This window comes from Schistocerca serialis, chromosome 1 (genome assembly GCF_023864345.2).
Source record: "Schistocerca serialis cubense isolate TAMUIC-IGC-003099 chromosome 1, iqSchSeri2.2, whole genome shotgun sequence".
Classification (NCBI taxonomy): domain Eukaryota; kingdom Metazoa; phylum Arthropoda; class Insecta; order Orthoptera; family Acrididae; genus Schistocerca; species Schistocerca serialis.
The window spans coordinates 340204166-340227444 of NC_064638.1; the positions used below are offsets into that span (position 1 = coordinate 340204166).

The window sequence follows — 23279 nt, forward strand, 5'->3', positions numbered from 1 at the left end:
GGAAGTAAACAATCCGATGATTTCGACGTAACTCTTTCTGACGTCTCTCACGACTCGTCCCTGTACTTTTGTTTGCATTTTTGAAGGGTCTGATGCTCCTTTGGGGCTATGTCCTCTACCACGAGGATGACCTGACTGCGGAAAGGACCAAGGGAGGAATCGATGTGTTTCTCAATAATACACTCGATTCCTCTGCTCTCACCTTGGCTAGTGACCTGCAAACAGCTGCAATTGACATTCCTGTGCGTCAATGGATCGCTGTTGCTCACTGTATTTACTTCCAAGATGTGATCGACTCTGAGGATCCAACAGCTCTTGTAGGATAACTCCTCCAACCATTTTTCCACCGGAAGACATCAGTGCCCATCACATATTGTGTGCCTCAGCCTCTGCTTGTCCTCAGGGTTGGGTATCGGAGCTGCTGGGCCATTCTCAGCTCTCTTTCTGGTCACCTGGCTCCACAAACTCTGTTCAGTGTGAATTCATTGATGAATTTCATTCCAGTGACCACTTCCCACTCCGGATTCACCTTCGGGATGGAGCTGTCGCTGAAAGGACTCAGCAGCGATGGACGACCACCAGAGCTAATTGCACGTTTTCCAGCCATGCCTCTGACGTCTCCATCCTGAATTCCTCTGGTCATCTTCAGACACAACTTGTGCCTTGGTGGGGTGATGAGTGAAGTCCCTGGGCTATCAGGACAGAGCGGATGAGGTTATATTTGTGGAAAGGGGCCAAAATAAGTTACTGTCCGTTGCATTCAACATATAAACTTTCTTTGTTAAAACAGACAAGCAAGAATCAAAACTCTCAAGGTTTTAACGAAAGACTTTCTTTGATTTAATTTAGATCGGCTGAAGGCCACATCGAAAATCCAAAGCACAAGGCTTAAGCAAGGAATTGAGGTACAGGAGTTCTTGTGGAGCTTTCACTTCTTTAGAAAACAAAAATTTTATCTTCAATATAAATAGACTGAAGGCCTTAGCTTAAATTTTTCCCATAGAACTCGGCTGAAGGCCACACATTAATCAAGAACAGTGTTACGGCTTCAGTCCGAGACAAAGATTTTCAATTTTTAATATAAATAGGCTGAAAACTCGGATGAAGGCCGCATGTCAACAAAACAATTTAACGGCTTAAGGCCTAGGAAGGACAGCTTTCAATTTGAAAAGGCTGACGGCCTTATCTTATATCGTGTGAAACTCTGCTGACGGCCTCGTACTAAAGAATAACAATCTTATGACTTAACGACAAGACAAGGATTTTGAATTTTTAATTTAAGCGGGATTAAAAATCAGCTGAAGGCCACACACCATGAAGAAAACAATTTTATGGCTTAAGGCCTAAAGGGTTTAAAAAATGGCTCTGAGCACTATGGGACTCAACTGCTGAGGTCATTAGTCCCCTAGAACTTAGAACTAGTTAAACCTAACTAACCTAAGGACATCACAAACATCCATGCCCGAGGCAGGATTCGAACCTGCGACCGTAGCGGTCTTGCGGTTCCAGACTGCAGCGCCTTTAACCGCACGGCCACTTCGGCCGGCGCCTAAAGGGAAGAGCTTCTAAATTTCAACTAAAATAGGGTAAAGGCTTTATCCTAAAATGTTTCACATAAAACTCGGCTGAAAGCCGCATACGAAACCCAAACAAACTCACTGCTTCAAGCCCAGACAAAGAAATGCCCAATTTTTAATTTAAGCTGGAAAACTCGGCTGAAGGCCACATACCAGTTTGAAACAAATTTATGGCTTAAGGCCTAGACACAAGGAATTTTCAATTTTAATTTTGAAAGGCTGAAACTCGGCTGAAGGCCACCTATAGAAAAAAAAAATTACGGCTTAAGACCTAAGAAGAAAAGTCTTGCAATTTTAATGAGCTAAAACTCGGCTGGAGGCCACATAGTGTACTTAAGACTAAAAGGAAATCACTATGTAAAACGCGCTCAGAAGGTTCCAAGTGTCGGCCTGGGAAGGTAACACCAACGCACGTTTAGGTGAGACAGGCAGCCAGACCGACAACCCCTATATCGGAAGCCAACAGAACCTAGGGACGGTTCAGGACCGACCGACAATCTGACCGATTTCCAACCGTCAGATGCAACTGCACAGATAATGGAAAATATCGGCCGATGAAGAGTAAACCAAGATACCAATAACTTCAAACTCGGCCTCACGAAGATCAAGGCATCAAACACCACTCAAGACAAGTTTAAAAGAATACCGAAAACACAAGTCACAACTGTCAAGTCGCTACGGGAGGCTGCAGAATCTAGGCAATAAAACACACAACTTGTTATCACACGCGTCGACGGCTGAGGAAACGACACTCCATAAATAAAGAACAAATCGTAACAGTTGAGTTTTAAGAACCGTTAACTAATTACTCAACTTGAGGATCCTGCTTCGGAAGAAAGCGAAAAGTCGCTCACACAGCTTGCGCCTCCAAATGCAACAGCGCGTGCCCGCTACCAAAAGCCCCGGCCTGGCTTCGCGCTGTGGAGACTACGTCGCTTCCAACGAACCAATAAGGCCCAACCGCATCCCAAATCGGAAAATGGTGTTCATGATGAGGATTCAAGACGTCGTCGAGTGAGATGACCGGCAGAGCAAACGACCAACGGCAGCCCACTTTCACAGACAGCGGTCCCGGCGAATACTAACACCATACAGACCTGGCTGTTGGTGGCTGCCAACTCTTTCCCCACTGATACTGGTGTCAGTGCTCAGCAGACCACATGTCGCCATCCGACGACCAGCCGATCGACCAACCAACAACCTTGCATCTGCGTCGACCACGGTCCTGGCGCGTTACTTGCACCGTGAGGACTTGCCTGCTACTGACTACCAACTCGTTCAACCGCCGAGTAACGACAGCTCAAAAGCGACTGAGAGCCGACTGACTAACATGGCATTGTCTGCCTTCCGAGTGACTGCCGACTCACTCCTCCGACTCACTCCACCGCTCCGTCCACCGACTCAGTCTTTTCTGTCAGAGCAGAACCCGGAAATACTCGCGGTCGCTCCACAGATAGTAACACGTACCTACTATCGATAACACTGTTGCTGTCACTCACGGAAGACGAGCAAGGATAGTGGCGCCAGAAGACATTAACAGAAAATTTAAAAAATATTCTCGCCGTTTCAGAATTGCAGGATGGACAGGTCACAATCGTAAGCCACGCATGGCTCAATGAGTGTTCAGTAATCCAGATCAGGCGTGCAGCTTTAAGACAGTTTAAGTGAAGCCCAATGGTGGGAAACCTCTCAACCTTTCGATTGTCAAGGACCAAGGTTCGACACATCATTAAGGAGAGCAAGAAAGGGTTGTGGCATGCGTTCCTGGGTTATATCGACCGCTCTCCTTATTCTACAAAAGTGCAGGAATATAGCAGCAGGGCTGAAACGATGCTGTCTCCAAACAACGCCCGTTAGAGCACTTTGCAACGGCTACTGCCAATGCCACACAGGACCAGGCGTGCTACCGCTACCTTGCCACTGTAGAGAGGAGCCAGTTGGGCTTGAGATCCAATAATTCTGTCCCTTCTCCATGTAGGAGATGCATTCTGCACCTGCTCACCACCTAATCCGGTCCAGCATGCTCTGACATTTGTCAGTTGAATCAAAGGAAATCCTTCTCGAATGCTTTAATTCGATTTGGCGGTCAACTCGTCGAGACATGCAATTTTGATATCGCTCATCAAACCAGGAAGACAATACATGTCCCAGTTGTTACCGGAGTGTTACATCAATGATCAGCGTAGAAAAGTCCGTGGGACGAAGGGTTACCGCCATCAAGCCTAGATTCTATAGACCAGGCAACTCCTTAGCCGCTTTCAGTGTGGATTCAGGGGATTTCAGTTCACTGGCGGTAACCTGACACAACTAGAGGCCGCCATGCAGCAAGCTTTCCAACGTAAGCACCACTGTCGGGTTTACCCTTTCACGTCAGTAAGGCATATGACATTACTTGGAGAGACCGTATTCTGTGCAGCTCAACCAATGGGGTTTTCCATGGTCACCTCCTCATCTTCATGCAGTCCTTCCTACCTCAGCGCTTTTTTTAAGTCCCGAGTTGGAGGTATGCTGTCGGTTTGGTTTGAGCAGATGAATGTTGTTCGTCAGAACAGCGTTTTGTTACACTCTTTGCCATACCCATCAAAAGTACCACACATGTGGTAAGCAGTCCCGCATAATGCTCCTTATTTGAGGACGATTTAGCAGTTTTCTGTGCAAGACTAGACTGGACTTGCGGTATGTTTTGGAAGGCGACAGACGACCATGAGTTACCGCCTTCACACCAATCATTTTAACTAGTAAACTTTCCACTTGACGATCTGCCCCAAGCACCTACTAAATTGATTTTGTCCTTTCACTGTTTTTGTTGTTGATACCTGCATTAGACGTCATCACATTTGTCAGAATCTAAATGAACTTAAATGCTGAAATAATATTAATGAAATGGTCACCCTGTGATTATTTTAGTCAGTTGTTGATAGGTGATTAATGTATCAACACAGGATTGATCTTTTATAAAAGTTGTGGCACAAGTTCATTGATTAAAAAGTGGGACAAAAAATACATGTTAAGCTTCGTTCGTTTTTAAATGATCAGCCAACCACATATTCCTGTGCATCTGTTTTAGAGTTCTTTCTGTTTTACTTAGATAATTTTTACTGTTTTGGAACATCTGAACAATTTTGACTCTATTTTCCATTGTGTAAGCTAGCGTGAGTGTGCGGGTGACAATGGATGAGAGTGAGTGGGATTTTATCTCAGACTGATTTTTGTCTCTTTTCTTGCGTTTTCTCCGTTTTAACCACATTTCGACGGGTGCTAATAACTTCGCGTTACACACGCACGTTTCGGTGATTTCCATTGCCCTCGGCATCCTCACGAAGTGGGTTATTGCTGATTCTTCCGCCTCTTAGGGGAAGTTTCCCACAAGAAGAACGATCCACTCTTCCGCCCTCTTTGACAAGGCCATTGACAGATCGAAGGTGACTTCTCATGCAGGAACCCTTCGGCTGCCACTGGTAATGATTTTTATTCCAAATTTTAGCAGGAGCGAGATTCGAATCCGGGGTGCAGGAGGTTCTGATTAACAGCCAGAGATACTAGCTTTCTCATTTCTTTTTTAGATGCTACCTCTTTTTCTTCGTTTCTTTTACCCCGTAGACCTCTTCCACTTCAGGCGTTGGCCCCTAACAACCCTACTACCCAGAAAATGCTATCAAACCTACAAACAAAAAACGCCACCGCTACTTTCACCCTAAAAGCTAACCATGATGTATGTTTGCCACCACCTCGGGCTCTGCCCACGAACAAAAATGAAATCGCCTTTGATCGTATTGTTATAGAAAAACGGGGTTAAGGGAGGGTACAATTCTTGTATTGTATTTTATTTGTTTCAGTTTTTATTTTCATTTTCATATTATTACTATTATTTTAATCTTCTTTCGGGGTGTCCACACCAGCCAGCCGGTGTGATGTCCATGTCGTCTTCACGTTCATGCGAGTGTTAAATACCCTGTAAATACCGTTTATGTCTCTCACCAGTCAATCATGTGCTATATCTTCAGTCTCTTTTCACTCCCGGTACAACCAAATGGTCTGGAGAGCGTATCAACAACGGCCCCATATAATTCGTAAAAAGAGAACCATATGACTCCTTGCGTAGCAAAACCATGTAACTGCTTATCAAATAGTGCCAAAAATCTCACAACTTTGCAACGCCCTCACAAAAAATGTACAACACCGCCAAGCCCTTAACCCACGCCGTGGCGTTAGGACGTGCAGCAGGGTAGTAAGTGACGTCGGGATGGGTCAGTTCGCTAGGCTCTACGGACTGAGGCGTCCGTCGCAGCAAGAACGCCAACATACGACGTGTGAGGATCCAACATTCCGCAGCCGTACAACAAACGAAACGGTGCATCTGGGGCAGAGGAGGTCCTCGGAAAGATGTACACTACTGGCCATTAAAATTGTGACACCACGAAGGTGACATGCTACAGATGCAAAATTTAGCAGACAGGAAGAAGATGCTGTAATATGCAAATGATTAGCTTTTCAGAGCACCCGCACAAGGTTGGCGCCGGTGGCAACACCTACAATGTGCTAACATGAGGAAATTTTCCAACCGATTTCTCATACACAAACAGCAGTTGACCGGCGTTGCCTGGTGAAACGTTATTGTGACGCCTCGTGTAAGAAGGAGAAATGCGTACCATCACCTTTCTGACTTTGATAAAGGTCGGATTGTAGCCTATTGCGATTGCGGTTTATCGTACCGCGACATTGCTGCTCGCGTTGGTCGAGATCCAATGACAGTTAGCAGAATATGGAATCGGTGGGTTCAGACGTGCTGGAACGCCGTGCTGGATCCCAGCGGCCTCGTATCACTAGCAGTCGAGATGACAGGCATCTTATCCGCACGGCTGTAACGGATCGTGCAGCCACGTCTCGAGCCCTGAGTCGGGGACGTTTGCAAGACAACAACCACCTGCACGAAGAGTTCGACGATGTTTGGAGCAGCATGGACCATCAGCTCGGAGACCATGGCTGCGGTTACCGTTGACGCTGCATCACAGACAGGAGCGCCTGCGATGCTGTACTCAACGACGAACCTAGGTGCACGAATGGCAAAACGTCATTTTTTCGGATGAATCCAGGTTCTGTTTACAGTATCATGATGGTCGCATGCGTGTTTGGCGACATCGCGGTGAACGCACATTGGAAGCGTGTACTCGTCATCGCCATACTGGCATATCACCCGGCGTGATGGTATCACCCGGCGTGATGGTATGGGATGCCGTTGGTTACAGGTCTCGATCACCTCTTGTTCGCATTGACGGCACTCTGAACAGTGGACGTTACATTTCAGATGTGTTACAACCCATGACTCAACCCTCATTCGATCCCTGCGAAACCCTACATTTCAGCAGCATAATGCACAACCACATGTTGCAGGTCCTGTACGGGCCTTTCTGGAGATTGAAAATGTTCGACTGCTGGCCTGGCCAGCACATTCTCCAGATGTCTCACCAATTGAAAACGTCTGGTCAATGGTGGCCGAGCAACTGTCTCGTCACAATACGCCAGTCACTACTCTTGATGAACTGTGGTATCGTGTTGAAGCTGCATGGGCAGCTGTACCTGAACACGCCATCCAAGCTCTGTTTGACTCAATGCCCAGGCGTATCAAGGTCGTTATTACGGCCAGAGGTGGTTGTTCTGGGTACTGATTTTTCAGGATCTATGTACCCAAATTGCTTGAAAATGTAATCACATGTCAGTTCTAGTATAATATATTTGTCCATTGAATACCCGTTTATCATTTGCATTTCTTCTTGGTGTAGCAATTTTAATGGCCAGTAGCGTATAATGTATAAAAGTTGCCGGGTGGGGAATTTTTCAGTCGCTATCACGTACCACAGCGCCATCGTCACAATGGGGAAAGAAAGGAGAGTGTATGTTACGCCACACCCGCTTTCAGCCAGACGCCGGATGTCGGCGTTCAATCATGTTAGCAGGCAGTATCCGTTGACAGCAGCAGTAGAAGTTCTTGGTTCAAGGAGACTGCGAGTCCGTCGTATATCAAACAGATTATTCATGCCGACTAGGTAGATGCGAATGTGACACAGTAGTGGCGCGATATGTCCAACAGGAACGGGCGTCCTGAGAGACTGAGGATCCACTTCCTCTATAACTGTGCCAGTAATGGTGTCCTTTCCCGAAGTACGTAAGCGATGTATCGCCTACAGAAAGAAAGTGAGTGCCCTATTTTGCACGTTTGTCGTTCCAATTCCGCCCGCACGTGTGGGCAACGTCAGTATCTCGTAACAGGTCTTCAATACCCTATCATCGCTGACAAAATTACCGAAGACCGCTTGGAACTCGGCAGCTACAGTAACGGGCATTGGGAGAATGTGTGTGTAATAATCAAGTTTCGGGGTACGGTAGACGTTGACGAAATGTACCCACATGATCAGTTCAAATGCTCTAAAGGCACGGAGACGAAATTACGTGCGGATCATGTTATGTAGTTTGCAATATGTAGCTGCTGCTGTACGCTGTGGGTTCTCATGGAAGGTCAGTGCCAAAGATTTAATCGCCGGGACTATGCTAATGAGCACCGGCGTACTGATATCCAGTCCTCTACCCACATCCATGTAGTGCTACTTCTGCAGGTTCATACGGCTCCCGGACACCTCGCTGTAACGCTGAAGTCATGCGATCGCCGTACATATATCTTCTGCCGACCTCGCCAAGAAAACTGCATCATCCGCGTAGGCACAACATTTAAAATGTACAATGCGGTGGCGGCTGCCCTCCAAATGCAGACCATGAATTGCAGGTTCAAACGGAAGACACACCAGGTCCAGGGCATTTGCCTCTCGCGCCCTGCGAGAGGGCCATGTGAATTTCTTCCAGTGTGACGTCCTCCAAGCATGTGTCGCCTCCTGACGACCTAGGCGAAGGTGGCAGGTCGTGCAGGACGTCCTCAACCTCATTGTTAGGCTGTTGTCTGTCTCCGACGCTGTAACTACGGTGCTGTGTCGCCTCTTAGCCAGCCGGAGTGGCCGAGCGGTTCCAGGCGCAACAGCCTGGAACCGCGTGACCGCTACGGTCGCAGGTTCGAATCCTGCCTTGGGCATGGATGTGTGTGATATCCTTAGGTTAGTTAGGTTTAAGTAGTTCTAAGTTCTAGGGGACTGATGATCTCTGAAGTTAAGTGCCATATTGCTCAGAGCCATTTGAACCATTTGTCGCCTCTTAAGACGTCTCTGTTCTCCGTTCTCTGACGATGTGATAAAGGGAAGCACGTTCTTGTGGGATGGAATCTTACAGTCTCACTCGAATCTGCACGCCTGGCAGCCGTGATCTGCAAGGTCCGTGCTTGTGTCTGGTGGTCGAAAGTCTGATGATCTGGCGAAGGTTGTTGCGACGCTAGTTCTCGCAAGCCCTTATAGTAAAACTCAGAGGTCGATCGTTGCCAAAGTGCTCTGTCTCGTCCATACGCCATGAGCGTGCGGCGAATAGCCGTTCTGGCACAGTGTGTCCACCGTCGTACCACGAGATCATAGGTATGACGTCGTCATTCAAATTTGTGCCTGGTATCACTGACGGCTAGATGGCAAGCCCCTTCCCCGAGAGTATTGACGTTAAGAGTCCTTGTTTCCCTGCTACGGCTCGTCTCCTGTCATGGCAGGGTCACTGCGCAGATGAAGGCCTGATGGTCGGTGAATGCAGTGGGCAACAGCTCGGCACCTACAGTTGTTGCCCGACGACCTTGGAAAACGTAAACCCTGTCCAGGCTGATGGACGAGTGGCTCGTGAAGTGTGCATGTCCGTGTTAGTCCCTCAATGGTCGGACATGGGACATGGTAAACGATCTGATCCTCATGGTATAACACGCCGTTAAAGCCCCCTTCGTAGTACCAGACGCGACACACATATTCGCAAGGTGAACCCCACCGATGACGAGCGCAACACCTCGCACTGATGGAAAATACTGAATATCCGTTGCTTCTGTGCCGTCGCATAGTAGGTGGCCATGACACCACTACCTTCGATAGTTGGGTTGATGTAAGATATGTGCCCGCATCTCGTGGTGGTGCGGTAGCGTTCTCGCTTCCCACGCACGGGTTCCCGGGTTCGATTCCCGGCGGGGTCAGGGATTTTCTCTGCCTCGTGATGGCTGGGTGTTGTGTGCTGTCCTTAGGTTAGTTAGGTTTAAGTAGTTCTAAGTTCTAGGGGACTGATGACCGTAGCAGTTAAGTCCCATAGTGCTCAGAGCCATTTGAGCCATTTTTGTAAGATATGTATACGTAAACATCCAGGCGAAGATCAGACCGTGCATTTTGAAGAAGCACGATATCAATGTCCGCCGCCCGAATCATCTCCTTCAAGAGTTGGGTTTTGATCGTGTAACTAATGCCTTTGACACTGACTATACTTATTCGATACATCTGGGTCATTGGATAGTACGATGACATATCCTGCAGTCGTTTGACCAGTGAGCACCACGTCGCCCGTCTGACCGTCCCTGTCACATGCAATTTATTGCTGATCGGCCAGTCGCGGGGATCAAGTGGTCGCTCGAGTCTGACATCTCCAAGCTGGACGTATGGTAAGTTAGGTGACGGATGACGATCATCCGGTGGTTTAGCCGCAAAGTAGCCAGGGGGCTCATGAGTAGGCTGAGCATCGTGTAACTGTCTTTGTCCTTGGGCGGTTGCCAGCGGCGAACCAGGAATCTTTGGAACGGGGTCCACAGCCCGAGCCCCAGAGGGATCGTCCTCGTCTTCCTGCAACCGTCTTGCAAAGCAAATTTTATGTGACGCAGCATGTGAAAGTTTCTGGATTTGGACGGGTTACTCCTGTAACTGAAATATCAGATCTGAAGATGGTTCTGAATGAACCGAAATCGGTCATGTGAATTAAAAACAAAATTCCAAGCAAGACGGATTATAAGTAACATTATTGCAAAAGCATCTCCTGTGGACAGTCTCCTCTGTTTTCATCGTTTGGGCGACTTCTGCTTAAGGGAACGCGTGTTGTGTCCTCTGGATCACGACGAACAGTAGCCATCTCTCAGATCTCCGTTACCGAACTTGAATCGACCTTCAGGTGCTCTCCTTCCAGACACCGATAAAGTCCGGACGTGGTCGCTGCTATCGGGCGCGTCGACGGTTCCGATGCAGTCCCTGGCATCTTAGGCGCGTAAGCCGGGCCCGCGGTGGTCGGTTACTGCAACGGAACAACGTCCGCGTCCGTCATGTTCCTCTCTGCCTCAATGTAGGTAGTGTCGTCGGTTGCGATGTAGGTGCGTATCTGCACGTGATATCAGGACGAGGTGTCTTTGAGGCATTCAGAGCGAAATGCTCTTCCTGCCCGCTCTACGAACAAGTCCGCGGTTGATCGTTACAAATGACGATCGGTCGACAGCCACCAACGGTCACGTACGACGGGATGTATTTGCGCAGTTCGATTCGCACTCCGTTCGGAATAGGATACTCTTGAATGTGACGCACAGAGATTGTTGCTCAGTCTGGGTGCACAAAACCGTATGAAATCAGCAGAATGGATGACTCGCGAGACCCAAAGTGATTTCAGCAGTCCAACTAGCACAGTGACTGTCTGTGTGTGAAATTAAAACGAAAGTGGTACAGTGATGGAGTAGCTCCTCATAAGCCATACATATCTGTATTTAATGAAAAGGAACGCATGTGATGTTCTAAAGAACGGCGCCACTACACTATGGATGCCTGAAAACGAGTGATTTGGAGTGATAAATCACGCTATACCTTGTGGCGATCCGATAGAAGGGTTTGCGTTTGACGAATACATGGAGAACGTTACCTGTTATCATGTGTAGTGCCAAGAGTGAAGTACGGTGGAGCTGTTGTTACGGTATGGGACTGTTTCTCGTGCTCAGGATGTGGTCCATTTATTGTATTCAAAAACTGATTATCGTATCAGTATGAGAATGCAACCTGTCATAAACCAGCATCTGTGAGGGAATGGTTTGCAGACTCTTGAAATGAACGAGCCTGCCCAGAGTCACGTCTTGGAAAGGCTGGAATACTTTTGGGATGAGTTAGGACGTCAACTTCCCTCTAGAGCCCTTGGTCTCATATTACTACCATATGTGGTTTCAGCTCTTGCTGAAGAACAGGATTCCATTCCTCCACAGACATTCAGACAAATCCTTGAAGGTTTCCCTAGCAGAGATGAAGCCACTGTAGATGACAATATCCCTTTCGCTACTGCACTTGACCGTGCGTGTCATTTTCTGTTGCGCATGGCCGCAGTTGTAGCTGTGAAACTGCACGTGTTTTCTTTCATTGTTCGCCTTTTGCAGCATGTGATATGGCAGTTCTGTGGGATAATTCATATCGTTTCACATTATATAAATTTGTATTATGTATACTTTCTAGATCAGGAAATTTCATTTCCTTGACCATACGTGCCGCGAGTGTTGGTGAGAAGCTATACACTATTTGATCAAAAGTTTCCGGACATCTCGCTGAAAATGACTGACGAGTTCGTGGCGCCCTCCATCGGTGATGTAGGAATTCAATTTGGTGTTGGCCCACCCTTAGCCTTGATGACATCTTCGACTCTCGCAAGCATACGTTCAGTCAGGTGCTGGAAGGTTTCTTGGGAAATGGCAAACCATTCTTCATGGAGTACTGCACTGATGACAGGTATCGATGTCGGTCGGTGAGGCCTGGCACGAAGTCGGCGTTCCAAAACATCCCAAAGGTGTTCTATAGCATTCAGGTCAGGACTCTGTGCAGGCCAGTCCATTACAGGGATATTATTATCGTGTAACAAATGTTCAAATGTGTGTGAAATCTTATGGGGCTTAGCTGCTAAGGTCATGAGTCCCTAAGCTTACTCACTACTTAACCTAAATTATCCGAAGGACAAACACACACACACACCCATGCTGATGGAGGACTCGAACCTCCGCCGGGACCAGCCACACAGTCCATGACTGCAGCGCCTTAGGATCGTGTAAGAAATCCACCACAGTCCGTGCATTATGAACAGGTGCTCGATCGTGTTGAAACATGCAATCGCCATCCCCGAATTCCTTTTCAACAGTGGGAAGCGAGAAGGTGCTTAAATGATCAATGTAGGCCTGTGCTGTGAAAGATCCACGCAAATGCAAGCCTCCTCCATGGAAAACACGACCACACCATAACACCACCTACTCCGAACTTTACTGTTGGCACTACACACGCTGGCAGATAACGTTCGCCGGGCATTCGCCATACCTGCAGCCTGCCATCGGATCGTGTATCGTGATTCGTCAAATTCGTCACTCCACACAACGTTTTTCCACTGTTCAATCGTCCAATGTTTACGCTCCTTACAACAAGCGAGGCGTCGTTTGGCATTTACCGGCGTGATGTGTGGCTTATGAGCAGCCGCTCGACCATGAAATCCAAGTTTTCTCACCTCCCGCCTAACTGTCATAGTACTTGCAGTGGATCCTGATGCAGTTTGGATTTCCTGTGTGATGGTCTGGATAGAGGTCCGCCTATTACACATTACGACGCTCTTCAACAGTCGGCGGTGTCTGTCAGTCAATAGACGAAGTCGGCCTGTATGCTTTTGTGCTGTTCATGTCCCTTCACGTTTCCACTTCACTATCACATCGGGAACAGAGGATATACGAAGTGTGGAAATCTCGAGTACAGACGTTTGACACAAGTTACACGCAATCATCTGACCACGTTTGGAGCCCGTGAGCTCCGCGGAGCGCACCATTCTGCTCTCTCACGATGTCTAATAACTACTGAGGTCACTGATATGGTGTATATGGCAGTTGGTGGCAGCACACTGCCCCTAACATGAAAAACATATGTTTTAGGAGTGTCCTGGTACTTTTGGTCACATAGTGTGTGTACCTGTTGCACTGTTCTCCTATTGTAACATTTGATAGGTCAGGCCATTAGGATAATTCATGTGCTTCAGATTTTGTATGTTTGTTGAGTCGTGCGTGGCTCGTGTTCCCGCCATCATGTATTTTACTCCCTCTTTTTAACGTACTTCCACCTCACTACGTTAATTTAAATTACTACTGTCACTGAGTTGCTGCATTGCCTGACCGTGAGCGGCGCTAGCAGCGCGTATCGATATATCTCCTCTCGTAGTATCTTTGCTGCACTGCTATTACTTCCCGGGCGTTGTCTGTCGTAAGAAGTTCGGGTAAGCGAGTTCGGGTGGCGAGTTCGGGCTGCTAGTGAGTTGGAACGTGTGTGGAGCGCAGTCCGGACCTGCCAGCCGGCGAGTTGCAATGCGGCACTAGTGCAGTCGGGTTGGAGCAGCAGTGAGGTCTGCGTCGACATGGCTCACCCGACCATTGCCGCTACGCATCACTTGAGCCGGGCCACGGTCTTGGTGGATCGTCGATCGGTCGTCCTACCGGACGACGCGTTTTGGCTCGCCGATCGTTCATTAGTCGGCTGTGTCTGTGTGCATCGATTCCCGATTTGTCTTCATGTGTGTTTAGTTATTGTTGGGTATCGTTCAGGTCTTCGTGCAAGTGTTTGTCAGGTTGTGTGTGTAGTTGTCGTTACTTTCAGTGACGACTATTTTAGATCTTGTCGGCATTCTAAGTGATTCGGCCGGTTGCTGCGGACCAGGGAAGTTATCTCCGCGCGGTGCAGTCGGCTGGGTCCGCTGGTGGTCCCTGCGCAGTGTCGAAGCGTGTGTGTAGCTGTCGATCGCTACGAGCTTCGTGGTTCAACGACCCAGGACGTCAAAGTTGAGTAGTGGTTTCAACTACCCAAGCCACGTCCATTCATGTTCTGGTGGTTCGTTTCGGTGGTTCGCCGTTGCGGAGTTTTTCTTTGAACAACACCGAGTGTTTCTGTTGCTGAAACTTAGCCGCCATGTGGTGCACTTAACTATATTGGTTGACTACAATTCGAGTGCACCAGCAGAATTTTCAGCGTTGTGGCCGTTAGTGTTCTGGTTACCTGCCCTGGCCACTGACGTAAATTCAGGCAGTGTTCTTTTTGGGTGAGGTTAACTATATTACCGTATTTCACATTCAAGTGTACCAGCGGAATTTTCTGCCTTGTGGCCGTTAGTGTTCCGGTTACCTGCCCTGGCCACTAACGTAATTTCAGGCAGCGTCCTTTCCTCACCTGTTGTCGCTGTCCAACATGGTGTGCGATTTTGACAGATAATACATACTTCCTTGTGTATTATGACGTTCGTAAACTTTTGTGTTTGAGTTCTCATGTACTGATTGATGGCAAGCAAGTCATTGTGTCGGTCGGTCCATGGCTGTCCTCTGGTTGAGTTCCGACGGATCAAGTGTAGTTGGGCTCACCACCTGTCTCACTGTCTCACCTAAGTGAATGAGGGCAGACCGACCTCCCTGGCGGCTTCTGAGTGCCATTGTCTTTATTGTCTTTCCCACCGGTGTTTAATTATCTATTTCTAGCTACTTAAAAATTTGATGCTTATGATTATAGTTTTTTTTAATTTTGGAAAATTAACTGTGGGCTTTCAGCCTTGCAATCTTATTCTTAAAATTATCTTTCAAGCTTAAATATTGCGGTCTTCTGCCTTTAAAAGATTATGGTAATATATCTGAAAATTTTGAAATTTAATTGTGGCCTTAAGCCATTTGTATTGCACCTTGCATATGTTTGTTCTATCTACTTTGCCTTGAGGCTTTCCTCCTAGTTGTGATATTTTTTTTAATTACTTTATTTGCTATTTTAACTGCGTTGATATCTTGTTGATTTTTAAGATTTCTTGTTTGGAGGCCTTCAGCCGTGAAAGAGTCGCATTTGGTAAAGGTTCGGCTATGTACCGCTTTGGTTGTAAATGTGTCATTAAATTTCAGTCAGAAAGTGAAACTGACCCCCAAGCCGCGCGGAATTAGCCGAGCGGCCTCAGGCGCTGCAGTCATGGACTGTGCGGCTGGTCCCGGCGGAGATTCGAGTCCTCCCTTGAGCATGGGTGTGTGTGTGTTTGTCCTTAGGATAATTTAGGTTATAAGTAGTGTGTAAGCTTAGGGACTGATGACCTTAGCAGTTAAGTCCCATAAGATTTCATACACATTTGAACTTTTTTTTTTAATCTGCCCCAACCTTATATGGCCTTTTCCACAATCGTAAGTACTTGTTCTGCCCAGTGGGTTTAGCGAGCGTCTCATTTGTGTCACTTGTATTGTCCAGGAGCAGGTGAAAAGTTCAAATGGCTCTGAGCACTATGGGACTTAACATCTGAGGTCACCAGTCCCCTAGAACTTAGAGCTACTTAAACCTAACTAACCTAAGGACATCACACACATCCATGCCCGAGGCAGGATTCGAACCTGCGACCGTAACTGTCTCGCGGTTCTAGACTGAAGCGCCTAGAACCGCACGGCCACACCGGCCGGCGAAGGTGAAAGCTGTAGCGCTAACCAATAGTACGGAGAAGAGCAGATACCGACAGAATTGACAGGAATGTTGAAAGCTGACAACAGCGAATCACCACAGTATAGTGCGCGTTTACCTGCTCCCGCTCCAGGCCTACATGAATGCCCTTTACTGTCAGGTCGCTCTGCCTGCTGGACGTACAAGTATGCGCGTAGCTACGAAAGGGTTAATGTCCAGTAATAAGTATACAGTGAGCAGACAGTGAAGTTCCATCTATCCCACGGCCCTTCTCGAAAATGTGAATGACTTGCTGTTTTTACGCTCGCTATGCTGCGTCACTACGACGACTTGCACTAAAGTACCACTACGATGTAATCAACAAGTGTAACAAAAGTTGCACATTGTTCAGTTGTGCGCCCGGAATTTATTCCACTTGAGTCGCGTGGTGGAAAGGCCATGCAAAGCTGCACACACACACACACACACACACACACACACGTACACGCCTGCTGCTAAGTTGCGCGGCCCGTCGTAATGGGATGAGGCGGCAGGCGGGCGGCGCGCATGCCGGGCAGCGCCCGCACAGTATAATGAAGAGCGCGCAGTGCTAACGAGCGCTGCGCACGGCGCCGGCTCGGCTCGCCGCGCCAGCTCAGCACCATCTGATCCTCCGATCCGCGCTCCGCGCAGCCTCGTCAGCCGGCCTGCAATTTGCGACCTCGGATTAAGACTGCACCAGCCACACCCTCGTCCCTGTCACTCTCAGGTCGTTGGCGGAGGCGCTCTAATCTGTATCGCGAGGACGTGACTCCCGTCAAACGTCTCTCGTGTCACTTTCAGCCGGCCACTTTGTGATATTCATTTAAAGTATCTGCTGCGGGTCTGTTGCGTAGCTCACAGAGTCAGCAGTTTTACTTGATCGTTTCACTGAAAATGCCGTGACGGCACACTTCTCCTCCAACCCTTCCTAGGCCCGAGAGGAAGAGTGAGCACGAGAGAGTGTGTAACTCCAACACTATCTGTTACTCGCAATTTCCTCTTGTTTATAAACAACCTGCCTGCTCATGGTGTGACGTCTCCTGGAAAGCACTCGGCGTGTAAATGTACAAAACTGAGTATAATTCGACAGGTAGTTATAAAACCTACAACTCGTTAATATGGTATTTTTAATGTTAACAATGTTTATAAAATGTGTATTACAATGTCAAAAAATAAGAATACAATGGAAAGACATTCTCTGCAACTATGGAAATCCTATCTCATTAACTTTAAAAAGACTTGGTTCAAAAATCTAATATTACTTTGGTGTCTACTGCTGAAGAATTAAGTCGCTTAGTTGTTCTGATGCACTAAGTATTTGATGTACGTACTTTCTGTTACAACAAATGGATAAAACGTGAATTTCTCCTGTTCTTATTCAAAACCTCTCCCACCCTGTGGATATATTTAAGTGAGAATAATTATTTAATGCGAATTTTGTAGAAGATTCCCGTTTGGCTTTCTTTTGTCGTAATGGCGCACAGTAGGCTATTATCTGGAATTTAATTAAAATATTAAATATTGGTCTTCACCCTCAAGCTAAAAAATACTTTGATTATTTATAAAATTTTCAAGCATTAATATTTGCAAAGTTCATTTTATAAGACTTTTTACGGAACTGCGCCTGCCGGGGTGGCCGAACGGTTCTAGGCGCTACAGTCTGGAACCGCGCGACCGCTACGGTGGCAGGTTCGAATCCTGCCTCGGGAATGGATGTGTATGATATCCTAAGATTAGTTATGTTTAAGTGGTTCTAAGTCCTAGCGGACTGATGACCTCAGAAGTTAAGTCCCATAGTGCTCAGAGCCATTTTGAACGGAACTGCATAGATAAATTTAACTGCAGTAGGCAACAAGGCTTAGATTTGCTTTACGATATCTTGGAGTTTGCAATTAAATTTCTTTCTGTCAAGTCAATACTTAACCAAACAGAGGCCAGTCTGATACAAATGAAATTATTTATCGTGAGTACAAATTTTCACATTACATACCTGATTATATCGCATCTCTCTTAGCAACAATTAATTTATTGCTCAATAACAGCAATAGTTTCATGTTACTCTTGATTATCTTTGGGGCTAGCCGCGAGTTTGGGTAACGTAATTAAACTATTACAAGCAAACCTGTACCCATTCTTACTAATATTTTTACTGCGTAGCAACTTTGATTATCGTCGGCGTACGTAACTCCCATTTACGAGCATGCACAATATACACGACGCCAACAGTGTATTAAAGATCCTTCATCTTTTGCCAAACAATCCCAACCACATCTTACATTAAAATCAAAACACTGTAATACCAAAGAAGAGAGGGAGACAGAGACGATATAAGTGGCGCCGTAACGCGCAGCTCGATTCTAAGCAAAATACACATAAAGTTTCATAGAGATCATTATTTCATTGTACTGCATTGTATTTTTATTGTGTTTATAATTAAATGATTAATGTTTCTTTTCATTGTTCATCACTTGTGCTTCATTGGATAACTGTAATTCCAAAACCTTCCTTGCATTCACAGAAAATTATAACGACAAGCAATTATATAGCTGGACAAGGATACACAATATACAATCTGGACCTATCGCTGGCTGTGACTAAGGTAAGGGCAGTAGCGTGTGTTTCCTTCGGTTTTCTGTGCTGACTGATACCCCATGTTACCTTTTCTTTCATTGTGAGTTAGGTATTGTTTTGTATATGTGCTGTGTATATTACAGCAAAAGGCTTTATCCGTGTGATGTTTCAGTTAAGATGTTACTTGGTCAAACTCTAAAGCAATGAAACCATCACCTACAGGAATGCCCGCGAGGACTTCATCACAACGTTCTTTCAGGTCACAAGAAAAAGAGAAAGAACAAGATACAGCTATGCTCGAACAGTTTAATGAACTACTACAGACTAAGGGAAGGGAACGCGAAGAACAGTTAGCTCGCAATGTAAAAGAAGGTGCGAGGACTTCATCACAACGTTCTTTCAGGTCACAAGAAAAAGAGAAAGAACAAGATACAGCTATGCTCGAACAGTTTAATGAACTACTACAGACTAAGGGAAGAGAACGCGAAGAACAGTTAGCTCGCAATGTAAAAGAAGGTGAGAGACGAGAGGCCAGAGAGAAAGTACGGGATGAGAACATCACCCTCCAATTAAATGAAATTCTAAAAAAGCGTGACGAAGCTCTCTTAAGAAACCTAGACGACCAGCTAGGAACCATTAACACAGAAATCACCGCTATGAAGGGAGCATATATAATGGCTTACCTGAAGAGGCATCTATGGTTGTTAATGATGTTAAGAAGATCCAGGCTGCACAAAACGCTTTGGACACTAAAGTAACATAATTGACAAACGAATTAGACCATCTTTCCTTAGAATTAACTGAGCAGGTCGAAGAGCACTTGAAAGCTCAATCGGAAAAGATTGAAACAGAAATAACTCAGTGGTTGGAGCAAAAGGATGTACAGATTAAGGAACATGTGACCACTGAGCTGCAAAATGTGGTACAAAAAGTCACAAACGAAGCTATATTCGGTAGTGGCGAACCCGCAAATTAATTGCGAAACGAGCTAAGCCAGATTCAACACACCTTGGAGGAGAAACTTCCGCAATGGCGAGGAGAAACACACGACAGAATTGCACTGTTAGAACGTATTGAGCTTAGTGTGCAAGATACCGAGCGAAATATGATTCAAGAAATTTGTTATTAGTCAACAACTTTCCCTGAACGAAATATTTACAATCTTGCTTCAGAGAGGATAGCAACGGTAACTGGCGAACTAAAGCTGAGCTAAGCAATTTGGATGCATGAGCTGTTAAGCTAATTGTGCGAAAATTCTCGCACTTGTCAGCTATTGCAGTCTTCGGAACAGTGTGGATGTTATTACTCCGGATGTTTGATGCTATGTCGCCAGACTCATACATTCTACACACAGTGAATAGTCGTTTTGTTACCACTTCCCCCAATTATTTTAGAAATTCTGATGGAATTTTATCCATCCCTTCTGCCTTATTTGATCTTAAGTCCTCCAAAGCTCTCTTAAATTCTGATTTTAGTACTGGATCCCCCCTCTCTTCTAAACTGATTACTGTTTCTTCATTTATCACATCAGACAACTCTTCCGCCTCATAGACGCTTTCAATGTATTCTTTCCACCTATCCGTTCTCTCCTCTGCATTTATGGTGGAATGCCCGTTACACTCTTAATGTTACCAACCTTGCTTTTAATTTCACCGAAGGCTGTTTTGACTTTCCTATATGCTGGGTCAGTCCTTCCGACAGTCATTTCTTTTCCGCTTTCTTCACTTTGCCACGCAGCCATTTCGTCTTAGCTTTCCTGCACTACCTTTTTTTTTTTTCATTCCTCAGCGATTTTTATTTCTGTATTGCTAAATTTCCCTGAATATTTTTGTATTTCATTCTCACTTCGATTAACTGAAATATTTCTTCTTTTACTCGTCGTTTCTTTGCCGTTACCTTCTTTGCACATATTTTTTTTCTTTCCAACTTCTGCGATTGCCCTTTGTAGAGATGTTCATTCCCTTTCAAATGTACTGCCTAGTGAGCTATTCCTTATTGTTGTATCTATAGCCTTAGAGAACTTAAGAGTGTCTCGTCATTCCTTAATACATCTGTATCCCACTTCTTTGCGTATTGATTCTTCCTGAGTAATGTCTTAAAATTCAACACTACTACTTTGTGATCTGAGTCTATATCTGGTCCTTGGTACGCAGTATCTGATTTCGGAATCTCTCTCGTGCACTCAGTTTCCTTTCTCAGAAGAATAATTTACTAGTACAGCTCGACGATTTGATTACTCTATTCGTATCAATAAGACAGCAACTTAATCTTTCAGTTATATTGTTCACTTTAACATTCTGAAATGTCCTGACCACAATTTTACTATTGCAATGTGCATTATGCATTTCAAAATTAAATGATAAACGAAGGCAAATGCTTAATATATGCTTGCTGTGAAGAAATGGTGACAGGACACTAGGTACCCGTTTGGACAAATTTCTACTGATTCATAGTAATGACATTAAGCATTTCCCCTTGGTAACGGTGTAACGCTGAAACATGTAAAGAGTATTTGAATAACAAAATAGCCACTTTGTCTCTCAGCGCTTTTATGCAAATTGTAACTTATACCGTTTAGCATCAGCCTGGTCACTTCTCAATAACTCTCAGTACACAAGCTATGCTTTAAAAATGCAAAAGGGGAACAGTTGACTAAATGATCACAGTTCAAACGAATAAAATTGTCATAAGTGTGCTACAAGACAAAGGTCAAAAGGTATTACATAGGAACTGCAAATAAGTAATGATAACCGTACAGACCAAAGTGAATTTGAAAACATTTACAAAGGACACGTCTCTCTCACTCTCTCTCTCTCATACACACACACACACACACACACACACACACACACACACACACACACACACACACACACACAAGAGTAAAGGTTTGCGTACTTTGAAGCATAAGAGTTTAAAAAGCATTATGAATTGCGCACATCATATATGACACAAAATGAGGTACACTGGAATTTGTGCTTAAGATTTTCAAATGGGAGTACTGCTTGCCAAATATTATTTCAAACGTGACTCATTCATATAGAAAAAGTGAACTCTGAAATTACTGCCAGTATAAATCACGCGATAAAAAGATCTTAATGATAACAAAAACTTCTACAATGAGGACAAGTATTTATAATAATAATAATAATAAAATTTTGTATCAAAACGCATGCGAGCATCAATCTTCTCTATTTCCTTTACGCAGTTTTTCGGTTTGACGAGGAAAACTTCAAATTCTTTGCAAAAAAAAAAAGAAAGAAGGACAAAAGATTGAGAGGAAATCACACTGGAAGTATAAGCAGCTTATAAGCTTCAACAACCATGGCAAATGTAAAGAAGAGTTACATGCTCATCATATGCAATATTGGGAAGAGATTAGATAAATTTTAATATTAAAAGAAATATAGTTATAAGTTAAAGTAATTAAACCTCTACAGCAAACAGAATCTCTTCTTTTTGTGGATTCTTCTGAATCATTCTCGTTTTTCTCGTCCTGCGACTTCCTTATCTTTTCTGATTTCTCGTACAAGGTTACAGAATGAGTCGTCAACACTCATACGTGTTTTTGCTGATGTTTGGACGAAGGGTATTCCATACTGCTTCGCTATTTCGCGTGCTTGGCTTGTGTAAATTACCCACGGTGGTAGGTCACACTAATTCTCAACTAAAATCATTGGGACTTCCTCTACATCCTCAACGCACTTTATCTGCTCGCGATAAGTTCCAATATCTTCTAAGGATTTTGCACTGTTAACAGCAAAATCTGCAAGAACACCTTCACCATGCCTCATATATTGGTCTCTCATAGCACTATATTGTTCTTGACCTGCTGAGTCCAATATGTCTAGCAAACACGTCTCTCCGTCAGTCAAAACCTGTTTCCGCAACAATCTTCAATTGTAGTGTCATATTCTTCCACGAAATGATTTTGTAGTAGTTGAATTGTCAATGCACTTTTCCCAACGCCACCTGCATCTGCAACAACCAGTTTGCATTCAATCATTCTCGAAGATGTAAAGCAAGTATAGCAGTACCGAAAACTTACAGTTGTGAAAACCTCTTTTGCAACATCATTGGAATATATCATACTTCAATAATAACTTTTCCGTCGGTATCATTTTTATTTCCATAAACAATGCTCTGCCACCTCAAAAACGCACCCGGGAGCGAGGACGTTTTGATTATTAATCAAAAACGCTACCCCTAGACATAGGTCTTTATTGCTAGCCAGGTCGAGAAACAGGTGAGCTGAACAAACGTATTCTTCCTGTTGCTAGCGTAACTGAGGACTGGTAACGGTGCAGAATATGTCTGTCAGCTGAGTGGCGGTCGACTTACTTCCTGGAGTGAGTCAGTATTAACCTCTTTGATTTATCGGCTATTCCGGTCTGGATTGTGAATATCAGCCGATAGACAAATAGTACTAGACAATGATAACAGTTTGAAATTAGAATTATATATTAATGCCTTCAGCGGGGACAGGTGAAAATGTGTGCCCTGATCGGGACTCGAACCCGGGATCTTCTGCTTACATAGCAGACGCTCTATCCAGCTGAGCCACCGAGGGCACAGAGCTTAGGATGATTGCAGGGACTATCTCGCGCACGCCCCCCGCGAGACCCACATTCTCACTTATACGCCCACACACTACATTCGTAGTGTCCGTATCGAACCCACTCATTACTCGTGGAAGACATTCTTACCAATTCTCGTAAGAGTTCGGGTAATGTGTGTGCATCCGCGCAGAAGAAGAAGGTCATGGCCGGTA

General features: G+C 45.4%; 1 non-coding gene and 1 pseudogene across 1 annotated transcript; both read right to left on the reverse strand.

The window, feature by feature from the left end:
* Window positions 1-21984: 21984 nt before the first annotated feature.
* Window positions 21985-22514, reverse strand: LOC126457361 (ras-like protein 1; annotated as a pseudogene).
* A 490-nt stretch (window positions 22515-23004) lies between these two features.
* On the reverse strand, window positions 23005-23079 carry Trnat-ugu (transfer RNA threonine (anticodon UGU)). Its single transcript has one exon. It is a non-coding gene; the product is annotated as a tRNA-Thr (tRNA).
* Window positions 23080-23279: the final 200 nt, after the last annotated feature.